At 29.0% G+C, this 27,040-nt stretch overlaps 2 long non-coding RNA genes across 2 annotated transcripts in view; both read right to left on the bottom strand.

The window, feature by feature from the left end:
- Positions 1 to 1,520: 1,520 nt before the first annotated feature.
- LOC127064036 (uncharacterized) lies at positions 1,521 to 4,500 on the bottom strand. Its single transcript, XR_007781569.1, has 4 exons — positions 4,348 to 4,500; positions 4,046 to 4,213; positions 3,787 to 3,965; positions 1,521 to 3,653 (listed from the first exon to the last, which is right to left on the bottom strand). It is a non-coding gene; the product is annotated as an uncharacterized LOC127064036 (long non-coding RNA).
- Positions 4,501 to 4,516: 16 nt separating this feature from the next.
- Positions 4,517 to 27,040, bottom strand: part of LOC127064035 (uncharacterized) — a 44,293-nt gene continuing 21,769 nt past the window's right edge. Inside the window, exons 2-8 of the long non-coding RNA XR_007781568.1 lie at positions 9,682 to 9,973; positions 8,272 to 8,432; positions 8,094 to 8,178; positions 7,581 to 7,602; positions 5,091 to 5,733; positions 4,764 to 4,934; positions 4,517 to 4,683 (exon numbers count right to left, since the gene is read on the bottom strand). This is a non-coding gene — a long non-coding RNA (uncharacterized LOC127064035). The remainder of the gene's footprint in view (positions 4,684 to 4,763; positions 4,935 to 5,090; positions 5,734 to 7,580; positions 7,603 to 8,093; positions 8,179 to 8,271; positions 8,433 to 9,681; positions 9,974 to 27,040) is intronic.

Here is a 27,040-nt window from a genome sequence, read left to right as displayed (position 1 = left end):
AATCTTTTACGGAAATTGACTCGAATTATTGCGATAATGTAGCCAGTAAAGTATATCGTTTAACGAGTGAATGACATTACTGATATGATTATTATATTATCTAAAAATTGAGTTATACGCAATTAACTATTAGCAATTAAAGAATACAATAATAAATATATTTCAATATTCGATATAATAAATTTTACACAAAATTTTAGTCGAACTTTTAATAAATTTGCCTGGAATGTATATTTATGTGTCTTAATACTGAATGGAGAATTAACCTGAGGTATCAGGTTAATTCGTACTTTTAATCAAGATTTTTAAGTTAACGAAATTAATTTGAAATCCTGTGGCGCACTAAAAATATTCAAATGTTGTGAATTGAAGGAATGGGAAATGTCAACTATAATTTCAGTTTACACTTGTAACACCATCACATAGATTTACGGACATCACACGCAGATATCACTGAGAATGAATACAAACCAGGTCGGTAGAATTTCCTGATACGTATTCGTTCGTTTGTTTTTTTCAAACGATATGTCATCTCCGCGTGGCGTAGCCTTATCTTCCTTTCTTCAGAAATCAAACGCAAAAGATTTTTTCTTTTGTTACGCGGAAAATCATTTCGAGTTAACTTAACCATTGATAAAGCGCGAATTACCTCGTATCCTACGTGTCCTACGAATCGTCTGATACATCACAAACTCGACGTATGACGTTTTAAGTTGGTCGGAGGATTTACTGAACGACTAAACTCTAATATCTACAAATTCGTATAGTCTCGAAATGATCGAAGGGATTAAACAAGATTTTAAAATATCGTCCTTTCCGCAAGAAGCTTTCTATTCCTTTTCTCTCCATATTTGCAAAATTGTTTTTATACAAAAGCACTGCTTTCTTTACGCATAAGTTCAAAGACGCAAACAATCAGATAACGACACCTACAAGCATTTATGGAATTAATCGTCGCTTGTATCAGTACTTTACGGTTTCACGTTAAATATTGATATCAAAAGAATTCATGATATTGTATCGTTTACGATTCAAACGAAATATGTGATATTTCTAGAGCAGGAGGTAGGTAATTAAAAAATCAAAAGACGTTCATTCATTTCACAAAAAAGAAAATAAACCTGATCGTGCGTATCACACGATATCACACGACAAAAGCAAAGTTCTATTTCTATTTTAATTCAAGTTTCTAATTATTAGATGAATATTTTTCAACATTTTTAATCGGTAATTTAAATAAATTAATGGTCATCATTAATAATGAATTATCAATACGTGGTATAAGTGGTAGGTATTAAACCGATTGATACAAAAACTATAAGAATTTTAATTGAAACAATTGTGGGCGTAATAATTTATTATTATTCTAAAAAGGTAGATGAGAATTTACAATAAATCCTGACGCAACACTGACACGACATTTTACTATTTATTATATATTAACCATTTATACCACGTACTGATATTTAACTACAAATACTAATGAAAACATTTATTGAATACTATTAATTTTGATTTTCTCTATACTCTGCTGTATCTCTTTCGCTCTTTCTTTTTCTTCTATGAACTGGAAGAACGAAAACGTAATGAAATAAGTGAAGTTAACGATCCATCTCACTTATTCTCATACTATTTCCGTATACTTTCTCGTATTCGTTTTTTTCTTTCATTTTATTTTTGTTTCACTTCGACCCTTACTCACATGTTGAAGGAGTTTGGTTTAAAACATTTTTTAAATTACGTGTAAGTACTCACATATAAGTGGATACGTAAGAAACAAAATTAGCACCTTTAGTTTCGACATTATAAAGTTTGGCTACATTGGATGGTCATACATATGTACATGTAGTTGTATATGTTTGTATGTATTAATATTAATGAATAACTATAACGGACCTGTACCCATAACGTCTATAATACAGATGTAAATATTTAGCAAAAAGTTTAAATTAACCCTTTGCAGGAGAAAAAGATATTACTACCAAAAAGAAAAAAACGAAAAAGATTACAAAATAAATTAGAATCAAAAGAAAGATTAAAATCTAAAAGAGGAAAAGAAAATTAAAAAAAATTAAAATCAGAACAAAGGAAAACAGAAAAAGAATTAAAAGAAAGAGATTAAAGGGAGAAAAAAGACAAAGAAGGAAAAAACAAATAAACATGCATTGGGAAATTGTAACGATCCATTTCATATTTATTCCGAGTGAGTGATATCTGTCTGTAACGGGCGTAAATCTACGCGATGTCGATGTTATAACTGCAAACTGAAATGTTAGTCGATATTTGCTATTCCTTCAATTATCTACGACATTTGAATATTTTCAATCTGCCACAGAATTTGATCTTAATTTCATTGACTCAAAAATCTTGATTAAAAGCTCGAATTAACCTGATACTTCAGGTTAATTCTCTAGTCAGTTTTGCTACACAGAATATCGATAAATCGTATGTTGAAATATATTTATTATTATTATAACATTTAATTAGATATAATTAATTACGTGTATGATATACGTGTATAATCTATATGTAATATAATGATCCTATCAGTAATGTCATTCATTCACATTGTTAAGCAAGATAAATACCTTTGACTATATTACTGAAATAATTCGAGTTAATTTCCATAAAGGAATGATATCAACCAATGACATTACTAATCAAGATATTAAGTTAGAGGAAAAGGTTTCTTCGTATTTTAATGCAAAAGCAAATCATTTTCCGATTGTTTAGAGAAGAGATTATGATCAATAGTTTGAACGGCGCGACAACGGTTGATTCTCCTTCCATGGATCATGATCCTTTTCATAGATTATCGCACATAATGGCCCGTTTCAAGAGTGCATCGGTTTCGTTAGGTCCTAATAACGATTCGCAGACAGAAATCCATTAAACGCTTCACTATTTGATCATATGGAACATGAACATTGGATATCTTTTTACATCCAGCATTCTTCAAATGATGTAGAACTGTTTTGTGACCGATGGTTGGTTCCTAGTCTATGTCTTCCACCACTACATCATATCTTCCATATTGGAAACGTTTGATATAACCATGTGCGATGTCCATTTATAACGCATCGATTCTAAATTTTTTCAAGAGTTGGAGTGGCATTATTCTTTTCCTCGTAATAAAATTTCAAAATACATCTTCTTTGTTCTATCTCACTTATAAGGCGTGATAACTTTTAAACAAATACACGAATTCGAAAAAACCTCTCGAAAAATATTCCACAAAAACTCAACTTTCAAACGCGCGGCGTTTGATTACCAAATTGATTGTTGGACATTACTAAAGTTATGGACCCGGAATAATGTCATCAGCCAATATAGGAATACGAAGAAACATTTTTCCCGAATTAACTCGACCTAAATAAGGTAGGAACATATAAAATGGAATGACAATTAGGTTTCACCCATTTTTTTAAATTACAATTATGCGTATCTGACATCGTTGCTTTTCCACCGACTACTCTACTCTTACGGTTATTACTGTGTCTACGCGGGACTATTCCTCGTGTATACAATTCAAGGTTATCATCTATTTCATTTTGTCATTATATATGCTCACTAGCGGAGTTATTATGCGTAGAAGAAAAGAAGCTATATGCGAAACGCGTGATGTGCCAGAGGAATAAAAAAAAATGGAGAATCTGAAATAATTAATATCTAGAAAGTAGAGTTGCTTTTATAGCTTTTATACATCTTTCTCTAATAGTTGGAACATTTCTAATAATTGTTCCCCTGGTTCTTTATTCAATATTATATCAATGTTATCATTCGTACCTTTCTGAGAAGCATCGATATCACTACAGGAGTTGATGCATCTTTGGCAAGTCTTGCCGTTTCTCTTTGTAAATCCTGAAATAATTCAATTGCGAATATACATTACACCATTGCCATACAAGTGGTTGATTGTGTTCGTCACTTTTGAAAAAGCAAGTTTGTCAAACCTCCGGCAACACCTAACAAGTAACATAGGTATATTAGATTTCCAAAATTTAATGCATAGTTTAAAATACAAATAAATTCGAAAGAAACATACCGATAATTTTTGCAAGCTTAAGTGCTCCAATTGTTACAGAAAGACTTGGTCCTACAAAAGACGATCAACTTTCTGGACATTCATCTGTCGCAGCCTCACAATTTCTTACACTTCCGGTACGCCACGCGCTTCGCGTATAAACTCTTTTTCTTTTCGATCAAGAACTGTCTATAACAAAATATAATAACAGAAATTAGGAAGCTTTGTAATTCTCTCACAGAAGTAACTTTTACTTCTATAATAAAAAGAAATTAATAAAGGTTATAGATATGTAAAGCATACGATGTGAAATAAAAACTAACTTTCTTTAATACATAGGAGAGTGTTTGGTGAAAGAAAATCTGGCCCATTGGTCCTTGATTGACCAAAATGACCATTCTTTCTCTTGTGAGAGGCATCTACACAAGCGATTGATGCACCTTTGGCTGTAGCAAGTCTTGTCGTATCTCTTCGTAAATCCTGAAATAATTCAATTGCGAATATATATTACGCCATTGCCGTACAAGCGGTTGATCTTAAACATTTTCAATAGACTTAAGGACGGTGTTTCCAGAAGGATTATAGAATGACATATAAATCCTGCATAGGGTAGACTAGTCGTTTTTGAAGAACCAAGTTTGTCAAACCGTCGGCAACATCTAATATGTAACGTAGGTATATTTGATTTACAAAAGTTAATGAATAGTTTAAAATGGAAATAAATTCGAAGGAAAAATACCGATAATTTTTGGAGGCTTAGATACTCTAATTGTTACAGAAAGACTTGATCCTACAAAAGACGCTCTACTTTCTAGATATTCATCTATCACAGCATCATCATTTTTTTATTCTTTCGGTGCGTATATACGCTTCGCCTATAGCTTCTTTTTCTTCCTTGTTTAATAACTGTCTGTAACAAAATATAATAACAGATATCAGGAAGACTTTCTTATTCTTCAGAATTATCTCAAATTCTCAGTAGCAACTTTTCCTTTTATAATAAGAAGAAATTAATAGAGGTTATAAATATGTGAAGTAATGTGTAATAATATAAAAATTAACTAACCTTCTTTAATAGATTTGTAAGTGTTGCTTGTTAAAAGAAAGTCCGGTTCTTTGGTTTTTGCACCGTGCGATTCCCCGGAGTTACACTTATCTTCCATATCTTTCAACTTGTCGGCAGATGACAATATTAACATTAAATCGCACTAGTTTCTAATCTTAAATTATATACATAAATAATAGTCGCGAGAAAAAACAATAATAAAATTAACTGTAGAAATCAGTACAAAAGCAACCATCCCAGTTATGTAAGATTATAACTGACAATAATTGTTGAAACCTAGTTCTTCTACCCTTTTGCGTCACATTCCTTATTCAAATGTTTCCTAGCATTCTACCGGCTAATGAATAATGACATCCGATATAATTTTGTTAATGTTAAACAATTAATTTGGCAATAGTGCCGCGCGATTATCGAAAGGCGAGCTTCCATCAAGTATTTCGAGCAAGGTCGAATCGAAGAACGAAGAAGATACATTTGAATATTTTATTACAAGAGAGATAATGATGCCACTCCGGCTCTTAAAGAAATTTTTGACATTTATTGACCAATCCGTTATCAATGGACGTTGCACAAAGCTGTATCAAACGTTTCCAATATAGATGGTATCATGTAAGTGATGCAAATGATGCTGTCAAGGAACCAACTGTACACAAAACAGACATAAATCATTGAAGAAGAATAAAAATCCAATGTTTGTGTGCCGCATGATTAATTAATGAAACATTTAATGGATCATATTTTTATTTGCGAATCGTTACTAAAACGGAACGGAACGGAACTGAAGCATTCTTGAAAGGATCCATGAAGCACAATTCTGGGTGAAATTGATCATGACCTATGGAAGGGGAGATTCAACCGTTGCCGTCCGTTCAAACTATTAATTATGATCTATACTCTAAACAATCGTAAATCGTAACCGCTTTTGCATTAAAATGCAAAATAGGAAAATAAAAAGAAACTTTTTTCCCTGACTTAATATCTTAATCAGTAATGTCGATAATTAATATCACTCTTTTATAAAAATTAACTCTATTTATTACAATGATGTAATTAAATGTATCACGTTTAACGAATGATTAACATTACTAATTTGATTGTTATATCATATAAAAATTATCTTACACCTAATCAACTATATCTGATTAAACAATATAATAGTAATAAGTATATTTCGATATATGATTTAATAAATTTTACTCGAATTTTTAGTCGAATTTCTAACAAATTTACTCGATTCTATATTTTTGTGCCTCGTACTGCTTAGAGAATTAACCTGAAATATTCCGTTAATTCGCATTCTCAATCAAGTTTTTTAATCAAGCTAATGAAATTAAAATCAAATCGTACAGCCGATTAAAAATATTCAAATATTGTGAATAATTAAAGAAATAGCAAATATTCGGTTAAAAGTTGAGTTTACATTTGCGACATCGCTATTACAACGACTCACAGAAATTAGACACAGATATCACTCGATATAAATATGAAATATATCCGTACAATTTACCAATACGCATTTGTTTGTAATATTTTTCTTTTTTTTCTTCTTCATTTTTTTTTTCCTTGAATTCTTTTCTCCATTTTAATCCTTTTTTCTGATTTTCCTTTTTTGATTATTCTAATTCTTTTTCCACCTTTTTTCCTTTTTTTGAATTTTAATCTTTTTTTCGATTCTAATTTCTTTTTTAATCTTTTGCGTTTTCTCCTTTTTGGTATTAATTTCTTTTTTTTTCTTTTTCAATTCTAATTTTTCTTCCTTTTCTTTTTATTTTAATTTATTTTTTAATCTTTCTTTATCCCTTCGCACCCAGACGTCCCCACAGAGATCCCCATCAGAAAAACGGAAATTCTTACAAGTAACACAAGATATCAATGAAACTGGCGTAATCGAATTTCTTCAAAACTTATCGTACTATCGAGAAAATTATAAGAAACAAAATATTGATTTTTTTTGCAAAAGAGTTGCAACGTTTGCAAATTCGTCTAAATCAAATATGAATAAATCAATCGAAGCTCCGAACGTCTGAGAGGGCGCCGAAGTAAGGGGGTTAATTTTACCTTTTTCTAAATATCTACATGTATACAGATGAATACAAAGGCAAATTATAGTTATACATCAATATTAATACGTACACACACACATGTATATATGTATTTTTATGATTATACACACATATACACACTTATATACTTATACATATATATACATCTATTAACCCTAAATACATCCTACATATAGAGAGGTTTTCCGTTTAAACATTCGTAATAGTTAAAACATATCAACACATGTTCTGTATGTGTATCTCTACATGTGTGTGTGTGTGTGTGTATAGGGTTAATTAATCTGATTCACGCATTCACGAGTATAAAGATAAATAAAAAAAGAAGATGAAAATACAAATGTAAATTCACTTATATAGATACATTCGCGTCGTTAAACGATCAAACGTAATGATTTGGACGTAATTTTAGATATAATTGAATATTTACTTTTGCTTAATCCTGGTCCCGTCTGAAAAGAATAAAGAAAATTGAATTGATGTACGTACGTATAAGAGAAAATATTATATAAATTTATCTCTGGGTTGATTAAACAAAAATAAAATGTAATGATTTTACGACAGGATAGCGAACATAATTCTATCTCTTTCTATTGATAATTGTAATTAAGCAAGTTATCGTTTAATAATAATTTTGCAGAATGGTATTCAAGATAAATTTTAGCATATAATATTATATCACGATTGATCGAATGAAATTTACTTTTGTAACTATTCTGATTAATTGCAAAAGGAGTCGGTTTTCTGATTTTGTGCAACATGATATAACGGGAATATGGGATGGATTTGCGGAAAACCAATATTTACAGTCATTGCTTCCACAGCAATGAAATTATAATATTGTAATATTATAATATGATGAAAAATTTATAGCAGAATTTTAAATTTCATCGCTATTATTATTACTCGTTATTGTTAAAGGAAAGAAATGAAAATTACTTACGGCATTGCTAGGAATCCATGCTCGTTCTTGCTTATATTACATATGTGTTCAAACAATGTGAGCATTCCGGTCATCTCGTTACGTCCTGGACATTAAACGAAATATTAAGTTCTTACTTAATTTCATTTCTTTCCTTGAAAATTGGTTTCATTAAAAATAAAACATCATTATTCTTTACCATGTGGATCAATCAAGCACGCTCACGGTAGTCAAGGAAAGATACTTTCAGTGCTCTTCAGACATTTTTATTTCGTGTTAATTCCGTATTTTAGTTTTATGAAAACTTTTAATAGTTTCTCCCATCGGCGCGATCTTGTGAGACACCGTTAACACAGTCGTCTAGGAAGAAAAATTATAAATAAGTACATATTTACATGTACAGATGAATATCATTTGTTATTATTATTTCGATCGATCTGGTTTATAAATTTTCCTAAGAATAAATAATAAATAATAAGCTTCATATAGATCGTATTTCGACATGAGGCGCGTCATTTAAAGGATAATATTAATGATGATAATATTAATAGGACATATTTAAATGGTCGAACACTTTTAAATTACTCTTTTCGAATAATTGGTAATTATTCCAATTACACGATCTAAACGTTGACAGAGCATGCTTAAAAAAACTCTATTAAAAGATTTTGATAACTTTAGTGTTTTATCTTTATTAAAAATACTTCAAAATCTTTCAAAATGTTCGATAAATCTTTCGATATAAAGTCAAAGTCTTTCCAAATGTTCTAATTATTTATGGAAAAATTTGGACCAACATTCAGAATTTTATTTTAACTTTACATAGAAAAAATGTCAGAATCTCCTTGAAACTTTTTCAATATTGCACGAACTTTTTCGTATCGTGCAAACGTTACGAAATATCCGTTTAATAATTGAAACCACAACAACTGAAATGTTTAATCAAAGATCCATACGATTCGTTGAGAACGTTAAGGGACCTTTCTATTTTTCTTCTATTTTTCATTTTTCTGTTCTCTTCGTCAATGAATTAAATCATGTATCTCTGTTCCAATTGATTAACTAATCGGCAGAGGAACGATTGAACTAGTGTCAAACCAGCAAATTAGCTAGTATCGTGGATTTCTCAAAGGATATTTTCATCGGGGATTACGAAACAGGATAGAGCTACGCAACAGTTGGCCATATATACGATTATTATAATACGACATATAAATGTATAACAGAAATATCCTAATTCAGATAACTCTAATTATATTTTCCTCTCTCTTTAATATTATGCGATAATACGTCAAAGACAAATTACAGATAAAATAAAATATAATATAATAAATGTAAAAGAATAGATAAAATATAGTATAAAGTAATAATAAAGAACTATGCAATTTTCTTTAGTACATTATAAATTGCTATATCGTAGTATCGTAGTATTGGACACAAAGTATAAAATAGTGTATAATGTAGCGTCTCCAATATAACTCATATATACATATATAAAATTATAGAATTTTCTATAGCGAGGCGTACAAACAATTTTTAAATCTATGAAAATAAATCCTTGAGTTATGTATTAAATGTTAATATTAAATTCAATTATAATTTATTATACCAAGGCCATGAAGTGTAGAACGTCGGCGATTCTTAACGTCACTTTCTAATTTTTTGGCATTTCTCAGCTACTTCCGTTTGCACGCTCGTCTTCCTTTTTAAATCGTCTTTCATCTTTTGGAATTTGTTAGCACTGGTCACATTAGTGTCTCCAAACGGAATAACTTTCGCTGGTCCAACTCTCATCGAAAAGCTTCTACCCCGACTCCCAGACACAATGCAGGCGCAAGCCAGTTGAAAGCATGATTCATTTCCCCCTATTATTTTTCATAGTCCGACGAGAATATCATTTTCTGTAATCTCACCAGTATTGCTAACAAGTTTAGATCAATACAGCTATTACGGGAAATTTTTTTTTGTTTTCAACTTCGTTTTCTCTTTTTAAATATCACTTCTTTTGATTTTCCCTATCTGTCGTTTTCCATATACATATCCTATTCATCATCTTATTATTTAAGAATCGAATTTCGTTTATTTTCCTTTCCGGGAGGGAATTTTTTTTTTCTTTTTTTTTTTAAATTTATTTAGTTTACGTGAAGAGAACATCGACATTGCATAGAAAATAAAATTTAAAAGATTGTATTTAGAAGGAATGGTTATTTATTTCATTGAAAATTTGTCTCTCTATGCCATTTATAACTTTTGTTTTTAGCGATGTTAATCGGTTAATCGAATGTCTACCATTATCTTAAGGAATAATTAGAAGTAAATATTGGGTAAAGTATTATTTAAGTGCTTTTCGAAGAATTTATTCATTTGGATAATACAATCCGAAATGTTATATTGCTAGAAATATAATAAATGCCATAATAATGCACATTTATACGTAATAAGAAATAGACGATTAGAGAAATGTAATATTTTTCTAGTAAATTACTTGTTACTTTTGAATTAGTACAGTATGAATTATTAATTAACCGAAAGTATGATTCGATCATTTTTTTTAAATTCTTCAATAGAGAGTAAATTTTTAGGAAAATGTAGTCGTTTATATGATTGAAATAAATTAGCGATGTGATACATAGTTCTGTAAAAAAAAAACAAACAGATAATTAAATAATTAGATAAAACCAATCGTATTATCTAGATATCTGTTATTGTTTAATACAAGGAAAACGAGTGAAAAAATAATTTTTTTATTTTCAAAACATGCAAAATACACAGACGCACGCATATATCTGCGCACGCAGTCTCGCCCACTTGACCAGAACGCATGCATACGCGTACAAATGCATGCACAGAGGGAATAGGATTATAGGCAAAACGAATAATAACTAATGAAGGTATGTGACGATACATAGGAGACTATGGATAACGAAGACGCAATTTCATTGAATTCCTATTCAAATTTATTGACAATGGAATTCGCAGTATGAGTTTATTAATCTATATTCTTATATTTTTAGGAAACGTTGAATATTATGATTATATTAAACATTAATAGTATAAATATTTCTAATATTATTAAATGTTATGAATATTTTATTAGTATATGTTGTGAATATTATAACAAACAATTTGGAGCATTGAATTTATAATTTCTTCTACGTCGACTTATATTGAATAATTACTTATATCAAATTGATGCAACTACGATTAAGACACGGTAGAGGAAACATGGAATGGACATTTCTCGTATAATTTCAAAATATTCCCGAAGAAAATTTTCTTGAGAAACGGTACACCTTGTTCGATGAAAAATTCCTCTTTGATTCGTGTAACTGCCATTATAAATTTTTTCTCTTTTATCTTCCTCCTTAATTTCAATCACATAACGAACACGATGTGGATTTTACGAATCACTTAAAAACGAAGATGATGTTTGAAAAAGAAATATCTTGCCTTTAAATCCTGTATCTTGATTTATAGTATTAAACCAAGAGTAATAACAAAGTTCAACAAGCCGCTGATAATCTTCGATAGTATAGTACCGCCGACCGTTGCCATATAATTTAATTTATGCTTTTCACGCATGAGATACATAGAATTACCCGAAACTTTTATAATAAATTTTGTGCATTGAAAAATCAATAAAACCACCCTTAATTCCCAGTACTTTACCGAATTTTTTGATATATAAAAATTTAAGAATTTTTTTATTAAGTATCCTAAATCGCACTGAATTGAGCTGACCCTGCCCAAAACTTTTATAGTAGATTCTGTGTACCGTAAAATGAATGGAACCATTCTTTAATCTCGATACTATGCTGAATTTAATTGAAATAGTACAATTAAAAATTTTTTGTTAGGCACTTTTAATCTCCTCTGATTGAGCCGACCGCTTGCGAAACTTTTATAATAAATTTTATGCAACGTAAAATTAATAAAGCCTCCCTTAAATCCCGACAGTTCGCCGAATTTTATTGTATATTAAAATTTAAAGAATTTTGCATTAACACCAAAAATCGCCTCTAATTGTGCCCGCCCTGTACGAAAATATTATAATAGATTCTGTGCGCTGTAAAAAAGTAAAACCACTCTTAAACTCCAGTACTTTATTAAATTTTTTTGTATATTAGAATTTAAAAAATACTTTATTAAATTCGGCAAAATACCATGTTTTAAGGGTGGTTTTATTAAATTTACTGCGCACAAAATCTATTATAAAAGCTTCGGACATGGCCGGCAAAATTAGTGGTAATTTAGAATACTTAATAAAAAAATTTTTTAATTTTAATATTTGTATTAAATTCGGCAATGTATGGAGATTTAAGGATGGTTTTGTTAATTTTACCGTTCATAGAAAGTATTATAAAATTTTCGGACATGGCTGGCTCAATTAAGAGCGAATTAGGATGCTTAGCAGAATAGTTCTTTAAATTTAATTACTGAAGTAAATATGGCAAAGCACATGTGTGTCAGGATGGTTTTGTTAATTTTACGATGTACAGAATGTATTATAAAATTTCGGACAGGTCTGTATCAATTAAGGGCAACTTAGGGTGCTTTATAAAAAATTCTATAAATTTTTATATCGTAAAAGATTCGAAAAATACTTAGGTTTAGTAGTAGCTTCATTAATTTTACAGTGCACCGAATCTATTATAAAAGTTCCGGACTGTTCCGGCTCATTTAAAGGTGATTTAGGGTGCTGAATAGAAAATTATTTAATTTTGTTTATTTCAATAAATTCAGCGAAATACCAGGTATAAGGGATGGCATTATTAGTTCTACGATACACAGAACTTGTTATATAAATTTCGGAAAAGGCTGACCCAATTTATATCGATTTAGAGTACCTAATAAAAAAATTTTTGAATTTTATTATTTCAATTAATTCCGGTATAGTAACGAGTTTAATGATGGCTTTATTAATTTTACGGTGCACAGAACCTATTATGTAAGTTTCAGACAAGGCCGACTGAATTAGGTGCGACGTAGGATTCTTTATAAAAAATTCATTATATTTTAACATCTCAAAAAGTTCGACGAAGTACCGGGGTTGAAGGGTAGCTTTATTTATTTTACGGTGCACAGAAGCTATGGTAAATGTTTCGGACAGGGCCATATCAATTAAGGGAGACTTAGAATGCTTCATGAAAATTTTATAAATGTTATTATTTCGAAAAATTTGGCAAAGTAACGGGGTTTCTGAGTGGTCTCATTAATTTTACGGTGCACAGGATGTATTACAAAAATTTCGGATAGGACCGGTTGAATTAGGGGTAAATCGAAGTTTTGATTAGTTCCAGTCCAATTAGGAGTGAATTAGGGTGCTTAATATTAAATTCCTTAATTTATAATATTTCAATTATAATCGGCAAAGTAGCGGAGTTTCAGTATTATTTTAATAAATTTATGTTGCTCAAAATCTGTTAGAGTTTCGAAAAGGTCCAGCATAATTAGAGGTGAATCAAGTTGCTTAAAATAAAATTTTTTAATTTTCCATATTTCAATTAAATTCAGAAAAGTACCAGACTTTCACGGTTGTTTTATTGATTTTACGAAGTACAAAAAAAAAATATTAATTTTGGACGAGGCCGACTCAAGTAGGGAACAATTAGTGTGCTTAAAAAAGAATTTTACAATTTTTAATATTTCAATTGAAATCGAAAAATTGCATGGTTATCGGAATGGTTTTGTTAATTTACGATGGATATATCATTCTATATATATTATAAAAGTTTCTGACAGGTCTGGCTTAGTTAGGGATGAATTAGGGTGCTTAATAGAAAATTATTTATATATATTAATATTTCAAATTATATAATATTAATAATATAAATAATATAAATAATAATATTAATATTTCAAAAAATTCGGCAAAGTACCGGTGTTTAAGGGTAGTTTTATCAATTTTACAGTGCACAGAATCGGTAATAAAAGCTTCAGACAGATCAAATATCAATTAGGAGCCATTTAAGATGTTTAATAGGAAATAATTTCAGTTTTAATATTTCATTTAAAATCGGCAAAATACTGGAGTTTCATTCCAGTATTAATAATAACTTGAAATATAAAACATATTACTAAATTATAAAAGAATACAACTATTTAACATATTTAACAATAAAATTTAATAAAATTAAGCAAAATTGAACAAACAAATTAATAATTAAATTTTAATATTTAATAATAATATTTTCTAGTGTGGTATTTGACAAAATATCTAATTTTATATATTAGAATTTTACAAAATCTGTAAATAAAAACAGTATTTTTAGATTTCCTTTTCTATATATCTAGTCTACATTGCTTTTGTAGCTATTTTGAGACCAGAAATTTTTATCATTTCCAAATAATGTGTGTTGATGCCTCTTAACAAACATTGCAGAGGAGCGTTTTTAGTTATTAAATTTGAAATAATTTACGAATATATTATCGGTAATCAGTTACAGATTTTGGCATGTCATTACATTACTGGTATTCAGTTAAATATTTTGAGATAGCCTAGGATTATGATATTAACACTCTCGAATTCGATGTTATCAGTCTCTTGCTTTTCCTTAAGTAATTTAGAAATCTCTAGTTGTATCATCATAAAATCTAAAATGTTGCACATTTTCAAAAATAAGTTTGAATAATAGAAATTGTACTCTATATTATTGCTCTAAAATCCTGGTTCATGAAAAAATGTTTTATATATACTGATAATAATATCATGAAAATTTTAACGATCGTTATTGTTATTAAAATTGATCTATCTAAGCTTCAATGTTTTGACTCAATCAAGTATATTCTGAACATTATTATGGAATAATATAAATTACTTTTCCAAGATTTTCAAGTTTTCTAATTATAAGTACTTTTAAACTTTACTTTTCATTTCTATTAAACATGAACACAAAACTAATCTCACTATAAAATAATGTTTCTTTGAAAATATATCATGCAAAAGTATAAAGCCTTTTCAAAAATTCGAAATAGCGCCGTCTTTGATTAAACGTTCATCTTTAAAATAAGATCTTGTTCATCAAAATCAGTCAGTAACTACGCCTATTACCATTGTAATATGTACATAGTAAATTCTTCTTTCGATATCTTTCGCGAAAAAGAAGTTTTGTACAATGCCTGTTTCAACCCTCGAAATTTGTGGCAAAAAAGGAGCTTGTATACCCACTATTAATTTACATATACACGCTTGAATGGTGTTTGTTTTATTTTCGTGACGATTGTTTGCTTGTTGTGTAGTGGAAGCTGATGATGCTTAGATTTTCTAAACTATTATATTTCAAACGCAATGAAATGCGTTTCACGATGCTCGTACGGAAAAGCTACAATAATTCATTCGTGCATTTTAATGAGCTTTGGATAAATAATTCTAGGACAAAAATAAGAATATACAAGTCCAATCGTTCATGTCAATAGATCTGTTTCTAAGATACTGTTAAATTTTAGAAAAATTTGTAGTTCCTTCCAGATTTTATATAGAAATGCAAACTTCTTAGAAGAAGTGTGTAGTAGAAGTGTGGCAGGCATATTAGTTTTGTAATTCCGTTATACAGACTTTTATACTATTGTATGTTGTCAAATAAAAATTATTTATATTTTTATAAAAAAAAAAGTTTCATAATACAGGGATCGCAAGCTCAATGACCTCTTGTGTTTTTTATTGTACTTATATAACATAATCAAGTAATTTATTCTTTTTCTTTCCTTATCTAATAATTTAGTAAGATATACAATTCAATCTCTTACATTTATTTTCTTCGCTGATGGTGATGTGAATTTCGTGATGTTTTGTAGTAAATAAGATACAGTAGCGGTACGATTTGGTTTGATGACAAATAGTTATAAAGTATACACATTTATTGATTATTTCTTCAAAAATAAAAATTAGTGATCATACACTTATATATTACATATTATTTTGATAAAGATTAAAACATGAGTTCCATCCACATTACGCATTTTTTCTTCCAGCGCTATTTTATAGCTTCATATTATTTTTATTATTCACTGATTTTACATTATATTATTACTATTACTATTACTATTACTATTACTATTACTATAATAATAATATATTATATAATAATATAATAATAAGAACAATGATAAAAAGAAAAAGTAGAAAAATATGCCTATATGCATCATATACATATATGATGATAATTTATGATAACGGAAAAAGAACAATGTGTTCACTTCAAGGGACTCTTAATAAATCCTGTTTTTGATTATCTCGACACATAACCACTCGTTGATAGATACGTGTAATATTAACGACCTATAGTAAGTACAAAATGTTTGTTTTGTTTTCGTCCGTTATTGATTTACTGTGTCTTTTTATCTTGTAAACGTATTTGTTCGTAACACATTTGTTTTTATAGCATTTCTTACTCACAATCAGTCGAAGCATCACGATCTGTAGGCTTAATAATTTTGTCTGGTGAGTGATTTAAAAATGCCAGCAAGAGAAAGCAATATGAAAATAAGAAAAAGTAAGACCAATCCATTGGCCTTGAAAAATTACTGTAGGAAGAAGGGAGGAATGAATTTCAGTATTTCAAGAAAAAAAAAAAAAATAGAAAGTAAATTCCAGTTCACCGGACACACCAAGTGGAAATTCACAGAATATATTTTTGAATCTCTATAGATAAGCGCAAATATTTTTAATTTCTTCCCATCTCCTCTATAAATAGAAGTATCAAATATAAATACAGATAAAAATTCTTTTCAATTATCAAGGCGTCGAGTATTATATATTTTATATTCTATAAACATTTAAATGGTGTGGATCTGCAAGTAGATCTTCCTTTTTCTTGTGCAATCACGGATATGTATTAATTTTAAAATCCCGCAATGATTTTATCAGCATTATAAAATTAAAATGTAGTGTATGATAACTGTAGTATATTTATAAATATCCTAGGTCAATATCGAAGATATTAAATTATAGAAATGTGTTGAATATTTCTTACAATTATACTTAGTCGTCATTTGACACGAAATGAATCACGGAAATAAAAATAATACATGATTCGACATACACCAATTAGTAATGTTTCATTATGAAAAAAAAAGCAGTACGAGAAGTCGCGAATCTTTTAAAGATACCCAAGAATATCGTATAGGATACTATTAGAGATATCGAGACGAAGACAGAATCGAATTAAAATCTTAAACAAGTCGTCCAAAAATTTTTAACACGTTTGCTACCGTTTTCACAGCGGAGAAGAAATTTCGTTTACAGCCCAGTATTATTTTTGTAAAATTCTTCAAAATATAATACAAGTTTCTATTTATTTTTGCAAAGATAACAATACAAGTTATGAGTATATATTATTATACATACATATATGTATATTATATTATATACATACTTTATAATATATTATTATACATACATATATGTGCGTGTGTACATGAGCAATATACGTATATAATCGAGAGAAAGGAGGTAGAGAAAATAAAGAGAAGAGAGAAAATGAAGGAGAGAATTTGTTTCGAAATATTTCGATTTATTTTCACGAATGAGTTTTGAATGTATTATTTATTTCTAACACTTTTATTAAAATGTACAGGACTCTTATAAATTTTATCCTAGGAATAATAATTGAATTTATATTAGTATTAGCTTACAATGATAAGTTATTAAAGCTGTGTCTAAATATACATCTTCTAATTAAATATTCGGTTGCTTATACCACAACTTGCTAATCGGTTATGTTTCAACGATATTTTTAGTATAAAAATTGTACAAAATAATAATGGAAAATTGTAGGGACTGCAATAGCAAATCTTACTTTTCTTGATATTGTTTTAAAACAGTACGTCAGAAAATTTAATTTTTGCCTAATATTCTATCTGTTAACTTTGAAACCAACGAAAACAAATGAACTGATCAATAATATTTGAAGTAATAATTATAGCACTAAGTATATAAAGATGAATTAATATAAATTTTCTCTATTCGAAGTTTAGACTACTTATTCTGTTTGTTAATAGAAACAAAAATTATTAATAACAATAATTAATTATTGTCTACGATCTTTACTTTGCACTGTTTATCCAGTTATTTCTATTATCAAGAAGTTTTTAATTTTGCTTATATTTTACTTATAATAATTATTGAAAGTAATTAATTGGAAATTTTTACATAGTTATACCATAGGTGACTGCCATGGTCCCGTTAACAAAACAATAAGGCCAAAATAGACAGAAAGTTACCAACTATCAAAGATCCGAAATCGAGTAAATTTTATTAGAAGATAATTCTGACAAATCTCTGACAAAATTATCCTGTCGCTGGTCTCTGATATTTTTCTGTTAAAGAACTTTTTTACAATATTAGTTGCATTAAAGAAATCTGAAAATTCTATTCCATTCACAATAAATTCATATATTATTACAATTATATATATATATATATATATATATATATATATATATATATATATATATGTATATATATATATATATATATATATATATATATATGTATATATGTTCTATTTTTATCAATTTGTGTGTGTCTGTATGTATGTATTACTTATAGAGGTTATAAATTATTAATATTATATAATTTTTATTCCTTTAATTCGATGATATTTAACTGATTGTAATGGAACTGAGAAAAACAAACAAAAGTCGTTTCTCGACAATAGAAGATTTCTTATCTTAACAAAAAATTTTCTTTTCTTTGACGAAATATTTGTCACGAATCCCAGATATAACAATTTATTATTTAACGAATTTATTATTTTTTATTTAATGGAAAATTGCAGTCATTTAAAGCTTAATTTTCTTTTTTAAATAAAAAAAAAACCTACACTTTTTATGATATATTAGGAAACAATATGAATTAAATATTTCCGCAATTCACCAACGAAATTACAAACCTTTTTTACAAAAGGATACATCCTTATGTGTTCCTCCGAATTCATAAATTCATTTCTTTCATATATATGTACATTGAGGCTTTCATCTAATGCTTGCTAATTGCCTACCTCGCTCCAACCTCACTACTTACTTTCCTTGTTCAAGACCAACTCGTTCGCCCTTACTCTTTCGACATATTTTACGGTATGATACTATACGTAATTAATTCTTCATAACACAAGATGAAACTTTTTAACATCAACCAGATAGCTTATTCATAAGTATAAATTCTGTTGAAATATCAAATTCCCATTCGTGATAATCGTTCGATTAATCCATTCGTTTCTATCAGTTAATATCCAAGGATAATTTGAACATCAATACATCAATTAATATCACTAGCAATTAGACCGATAACAAATCAATACTATCGATATCAGTTTACAAATCATGATGTCGTATCGAATACTAATTCTAAGTCGTAAGTATTGTGTTATGAAAATATTCACGTGTATGCGCGCGTGTGTGTGTATATCGAAAGAGTGCTAAGATTAGTATCTATAAGATAGAAACGTAATACTAGTAATATAAATGACATGAGCGGTATGTAAGCGAGAGTATATGACCGATAGAGATGCACGTGAGGAGATTACATGATGTCTAGGACTTTGTTTGAAAAGTCCTAAAAGATATATCTGGATACAAGAAAGCGATAATAAGGGAACGAAAGAAAGAAGCGGTAACTAATATGAGAGACTAGGTATCAATGCAGAGAGAGCAGAGAATACAAGAGATCAGAGCAGATAGTAGAAAACAATAAAGAGTACAAAAGAGTAAAATAGAATAGTTGAATATTATCGAGTATTGACATTATCGAGCAAATGTACAAACGAGAGAAAGTTTGTATATCTCAGAAAATAATAGAAAAACTTAATATTTTTATTTTCTTTGCTGTATCACGAATATTTATACGGCTATCGATACATCTGTGGAAGTATTAATACCCGTTCCGTACTTCTATGAAAATATAAAGACGATTTGTCTTTCAGTCTTTCATCTTTCAGATTTTCGTTCGTTAATCCAAAAAATCGCTATTCGTTTGTTTCTGTGTCAATACTTAAACATATGTATCAAACGAGTGTCAATACTTTCATTAGGTATCATCAAACGGAAATTGATTCAATATTATTAGGTATCATCAAACGGAAATTGATTCAATATTATTAGGTATCATCAAATGGATATTGATCCGATATAAACGCTTTTCAACTTGATATCGATTCATTGAAGTATGTCAGTTTCGAAAATTGATATCAAATATCTACAATTTTAATATATATCGACTCTTCCCATTGAGTGCTTTGATATTGAATTGCTTGGATATCATCAATAATATCAGTATCGATCCGATCATTAACTATTTTATACATAAAGAATAATGAAAGTTTGTAGAAATCGATCTTCCTTCTCGATAACCGATTGAAATCCAATTTTCAATTAACCATTTAACATATAATACTTATAACAGATAGCTGCAAGAAATACTGTCAGCACACATCAAAGGTTTAGAAACCCTACTGAGATAAAGGCAGTTTAATGGAGAATGTATTAGAAATGTTATCATTACAAAATAATGATAGCGAGAATGACAATGAAAGTGATTCAAGTGACAAAGATACTATTTCTGAAAATTCTGAGGAAAAAGCAATTAACCGCGGAATTTATTTAAATTCTGACTAAAAAATTAATAAACCTTAAAATTTATTTCGACATCGAATTTATATTGAGAATAAAAAGAAGTTAGTATTGAAGAATATTTTTTCATTATGTTAATAGGTAGAAATCTGGAACTATATTAATGATTTGACATTGAATTCATCGTTTGCTCTGTCTCATTTGTTCCTGATAGATCTTATTTATTATCTACTAATCTAGTCATTATCGTCACTTGATATAATTAGTATGTCTGACTGTTTCAACAAGACAGAGCAGAAAATATGTGTGAGAAAAGACCTCTCCTTTCATTCTGATCAATTAGATTCATATTCCTTCCGCAGAACTTTCTATCTCTACACAATAACAATCTAAATTTGTGAGAACGTAACAGACATTCCAAGTAAAGATCAATGATAGACATTAAAGAAACATGATGAACTTCGGAGAAAAATAACTGAACTCGACGCACAGTTCTGTAATGAAATTATTTTTATTGTCAAACATTGATGTGTTGTTAAATAAATGAAAATACGAAGTTGCACGTTATAATTCGTAAAAATCAATATTATCAAAATAAAAATTACAAATCTGGTTTGTTATGAATTTTGTGAATGTGGGAGATCAGATTTCCGGTGCCTTATAGTCTCTATGCCAGTTAAAACTGTGTTTTTCGGCTGGCGATTATTTGTTTGCGGTAGTTATTAATCCTTTTCGTACGGTACTCATGGCCGCGATAAATTAAAATGGTTCACCGATAAATTAAAAAGCGAATAATGTCACCTAGATAAAAAATAGTCGATCTTTTGCGAATTTTTGCAATATTTTAATAATCATTTATTATATATCGTTTACTATATCTTTTGTTATACTTCTTGTTCCTTTTATAATACATCCTATATTATTTCCTTATTGTAATAGTCGAGGCGTCGAACTCACAATAGTTTTGTCTCACGAATGATTTAAAAATGCCAGCAAAAAAAGGAAATCTGACAAGAAAAAACAGGCGCAATTCATTGGTCTATACCATCCGGTGACACTACGTTGATGCCACACGAAAATTTTCACACAGATGCTGGTAAGACCACGTTGGAATCTGCGAAGCTATCGCATAAATGCCTATAACATACTGCTAGTGTTCTACACAAGGCAACAATTAATTACAGGTTGCAATACGATCATATTAACCCATTTTCTTGTTTCTAATTTTTTAATAAAGCAAAAAATTGTACCCTTTGATAATGGCAAACGAAAAAGAAAATACGTTTATACTAGATAAATAATTTATCCGATGTTCCTATTGAATTTTGGGATACATATTCAGATAAGAAATAAACCCAAACATGTTCGAATGGCTCTAAAGTCCGAAATGATCTGACTTCGCGCCATAAAATGTATTACCATGTGACACAGAATAATTGGATGAAGATAATGATATAAAGTGATAAGATTTTGATTTACTGAAAAACAATAAGAAATTCGAAAACTCCACAGAACCTAACTCCTAACTAATAATCTATTCTCCAGAGAACTACAAAACGTAGAAGATTTCGCAGATTTATTTATTAAAGCGGATTTAATTGAATTTATTAGTATGGAAACTAATATACACAGAATTCTGATAAGAGTAAGTAATATAAAAAAAGTTTCTTATTTTTATATTATTTTTCAAAGTCACTACACGCGAACTTAAAAAGTGGGTTGCCTTAGCAATTCTTATGGGTTGATAAAAAAAAACGTGGATAAATGATTATTGGTCAACGAATTCGTTACTGGAAACTTCAATATTTCGTGAAACTATGACCCATAATTGAATTACAGAAATATTATCATTTTTACATTATTTCGATAACAGCAGTATGCCCGACAATACTGATTGACTCTTTAAGGTGTAATCCATAATAGATTATTTCTCAAAAAAGTTTTGAGAAACCTTTAATCCTAGGCAAAATATTATCATCGACGAAAGTACGATACAATAACATGAATGACCGAGTTTCGTAGTTTATAATCCTTCGCAAATTACTAAGTATGGTATCCTCATCTGAACGTTATGTGATTCCACCATGGAATATATTTCGTGCTTTAAAATATACTCAGGTATTGGATAGACTTTAAAGAGTACGCTGATGGAATTACTGACATATTTTTTTACATTGGTATCATTTGTACATGAAAAAATATTACAACAGCGTCGAACTTGCGGTGAATTTATTTAGGAAAAAAATCGGGATCTGCGAAAAAATATCTCAAAATGAGGATTCTCGACTAAATTAAAGAATTTTTAACTGAATATTTTCCAAACTCGATTACAACAAGTACATGAAAGAAGTGAATCAAGCTTATCAATTTCTCAGGTATTTCTAATTATTATAAAAAAACTATGAGATGGTAAAAAAAGAGGCCTCTTTATACCTCTTTATACCTCTTTATACCTCTTATATCTCTTCAATGCAACGAATACCGTCATGGTCGATTTCTTCTTTTAGACAAATAATTCTTATCTCAGCAACTTCTAACATTAACCTGTATCCGTATACCAAAAAGTTTCAGATACAATAGCATAGTATATACCCATGTGATATTTAAGAAGCATTGTATATATATAGATATTATTTCAGATACCATGCAGGCGTTAATATTGGAATTTTTTTCCGATGTATCCTTAGTCTTAATTTTCCTAATCAAATCTCATGTACTACATTATAATTTTATGATGCTAACGAAACTATTGCAGTATTCTGAAACTCGATACATATCCGCAACTATACAAGAAAAAGGAACATGCACTTTTATAGAACGAATGCTGTTTATAAATATATGCAATATTTACTACTCGAAAGCCTGGCAATTGAAATGAATTTTTATCATTATTTATAATTGCACTCTATTTAGATAGATCTATTTACAGAAGATATGGAGAGGAATTAAAAATATTCACACTTATTACCTGTACAGATTCCAAAAATGAATTCTGTGAAATTAACAACTGTAGGTGTACGATTTGCTAGGTAGACTTCTATTTATATTTTCTAGAAATATTTCTTTTCTTTTCTTTTCTTTTCTTTCTATAGTAATTTTTTAACTCTGAATCGTTTATACGTGTAACTAACATTTTTTTTCTGACACAGATAAGTATCGTGTAGATTCATCCGCTCATCACCGGTATTATTCGAAAGATCGTAAGACGTAAGATTTCTTAATCTCTAAATTTTTAATCCTATCCTTCCATTTTTGCGAAATTTAGAGGATGTAAATAAATATGATTTATTATTATTATATATATGTTTATTATTTATGCGAATATTCAATATTTTTTTTTAAGTAGTAAGCGGCAAAACAATCTCAGAAATGTAAAGAAACTCCACATGATTTACATAGTAGATTTCTCTTGCTTATTTTATTTGCATAATACGCCCTGCATGTTCTTTTGTATTTATCAATTTGAGTAATTTGTATCAACTAGTATTGCTTTGGCTGCCCGGAAACTTTGTCAATCAAATTACGATGTGAAGCATGATGTGTTGTTGTAGAGATTTACAAGTTTTCTTCAGTATTGGGTAAATTATCATTTAACCTTCAGCTACTGAAAAAGCTTCACATATTTTCAGTAAGAAATCATTAAAACGTAGATTTTTGGTTCTTACACTAAAGTGTTGATATATTTCGAACAAATTAAATAGAGCACTGGTTTTGATTTCTATGAGAAATGTAGAGATCGCGGATATCATTGTGTAGTGAAGCAATAACTTTTAAGACTAATCACCTATGGGGGATACTAACCGGTATTTTTTATGAAATACAATTGGCAAGACATTGTATTGCAGTTAACGTGTTCGGTTTAATATAAAACGTCGATAATGATGTGGTGGAATTATAGAATTTTTATTGTCAAATTTATAGGTAGCAAAAGAATCAACTTTTCCCTATGCGGTTCATACCAAACCCAATGTGAAGGTGTTCTCATTAGTAAAAATTCCAGTAGTGTATTGCATCGTAAAATAAATAATAAATTATCAAGTAAAGATATAGGCAACTTTATTTTACAATATGTACATAAAAAAACCAAGTATGTTTTTCTCGAAAAGAAAGAAATCGTCTGCATCTCGCAAAGAAATTTTATACTGAAAACATCGACGGTGATTATGCAGCTAATACATCTTACCCTCAGGCATATGATGTTTGTAATGAGAACTTAATCTATGCTAGAAATCAATTTGTAAAATTCTTGAAAAAAAAAGACCCCTTCAAAACCGAACGCGAAATTAACGAACAAGTAATTTCATTCGAGTGGAACGAGCAGCGTCAAAAATAAATAACTGCTTCAATGTCCGGAGAAAAAATGTAGAATGTCATACACTTCTTATCCAAAATTAATAGAATTAATTTGATATCCTTGCTTTAAAGAAAACAATAATACCAAGTGGGGAATTGATAAAGAGCCATTAGCACTTAAACAACTCTCCACCGAATACGAGCTCGATATTGAAGGTAGTGGTCTGATTATTGATAAAAATCAACGATTCTAAGCGGTTTTTTCAAATAGGCTAATTTGTCCTGATATCATCGTTGAAGTCAAATGCCCAACTTCAGTGAAGGATTAAACATCAATAAAAGAAACTTAAAAAAATTACGTTCATACATCATAAAATGAAATGCCGAACATGAAAGATAAGTACATGTACTACCTGCAAAGTCTTTTATTCGTAACGTAAATACAATAACATTATTTTATTACTTAGACACCATAAGAAACAGCTGTCCATAGATCGAAAAAAATGACCGCTTTTGATCAGCAAAAATGGAAAATAAATTTACGGTTTTTTATCTCAAGTGCTTTCTACCTGATTCGAGAATTGGCGCGTATTTTATAAGCATAATGTACTTATGACTACCAATTGTTGGTTCCTAAATAATAAAATGCCTACAAAATGAAAATGAGTAGCCTTAAAGAACAAAAATTGTAACATTAACAAAAAATGTTATTACACGATTTCTATAACAATTTTATGTTTATTACAGAATGAAATAATAATCGAAGAGATTCGGATATACATATCTATTGCCAAAATTAGGTGTATTTTAACATGTCGATACGTAAATGAGGACAAAATAAAAGTTAATTTTTTAGATTTTTTCGAGACAAGAATAGTGCATGCTAACATATATATTTCGAATATGCATTATGTAAATATAATTAGTCGGTGTGTATTATTATTTAGATTTCTATTAAGAATGTAAATGTTATATAGAGAAAACACAACCTGTTTGCGTTTGTAGTATAGGCTTCATGTTGAAAGCAATTGTAACGTTGGTTACAAGAGGTACTAAAGATAGCGGGAAACGAACGAACTTATATGCTGCGCAAATAATATCAAAACAGCAGCTACATACTAGATACTAGCTACAGACTAGATAAATGGTCTAAAACAAATCCTAATGAAATAAAACGATTTTTTGGTCGTATTATATGGATTAAACTAGTGTGATTATCTAAAATTCATTCGTAAAAGTAGAGATGAAGAATAGAAGCAGATATGCACAAGTACAGTGACATCTAGAAATCAATTTGGATCACTTCTAAAGTTTATTATTTTTAGTAAGCATGGAGAAAACGATCCTAATAATAGATTATCTAAAATTATTCGTATTATTGATATAAACAGCAATTTGAAGAAATATTACAATCCAAATGAACCATTAGCGCCATTTCACATAATAAAACTTCGATAATATTTAGGCTAACAAAAATGTCATAGATACGGAATAAAAGATTATAAATTATGTGGTAACACAAGATACACTTATTCCTTTCAAATATAAGCGGAAAAAGGAGAAATATAGATAAAATACTAAGAAACAAATCGTCTGTGATTGTAATGTCGTTTTGCAAGGATATATTTGGCAAAGATAATTGGTATACAAGTGTTGATCTGGAGAAAAAATTAATCCCAATGCATACGTATTTAGTGGATATTCTACGAAAAAATTGACGAAGAAATCCATATTTCAAAAATCAAAACGTGGAGATGTTATGCCTTGATAAAATAAAAAAAAAATGAAAGTATTAAAATGTAAGAATAAGGGAGATGTATTGTTCTTCTTTACGAAACATTCAGCAAAATGGCTATTGTACATAACAAATCTCACGCATATAAAAATCCAAAAAATATTTGTGAAATAAAAATTAAGGAAATCTTCAATCGATTCATCTGACCAAATGATCGCATATAGTTCACCACTGTATCGACCGTAAAATGATACAGGAAATTAGTAGTAGAACTGTTATTAAATACATGCATTGTAAATGCAATGGTATTGTTTGAACAGGTAATTCGCAGAAACATTGAAATTCCCGATTTTAGAATAAAAGTAGTTCTGTA

The sequence above is a fragment of the Vespula vulgaris genome, chromosome 5, assembly GCF_905475345.1.
Source record: "Vespula vulgaris chromosome 5, iyVesVulg1.1, whole genome shotgun sequence".
Classification (NCBI taxonomy): Eukaryota; Metazoa; Arthropoda; class Insecta; order Hymenoptera; family Vespidae; genus Vespula; species Vespula vulgaris.
The sequence above is the reverse complement of the archived record's forward strand: the minus strand, read 5'-3'. Positions and strand labels throughout refer to the sequence as shown.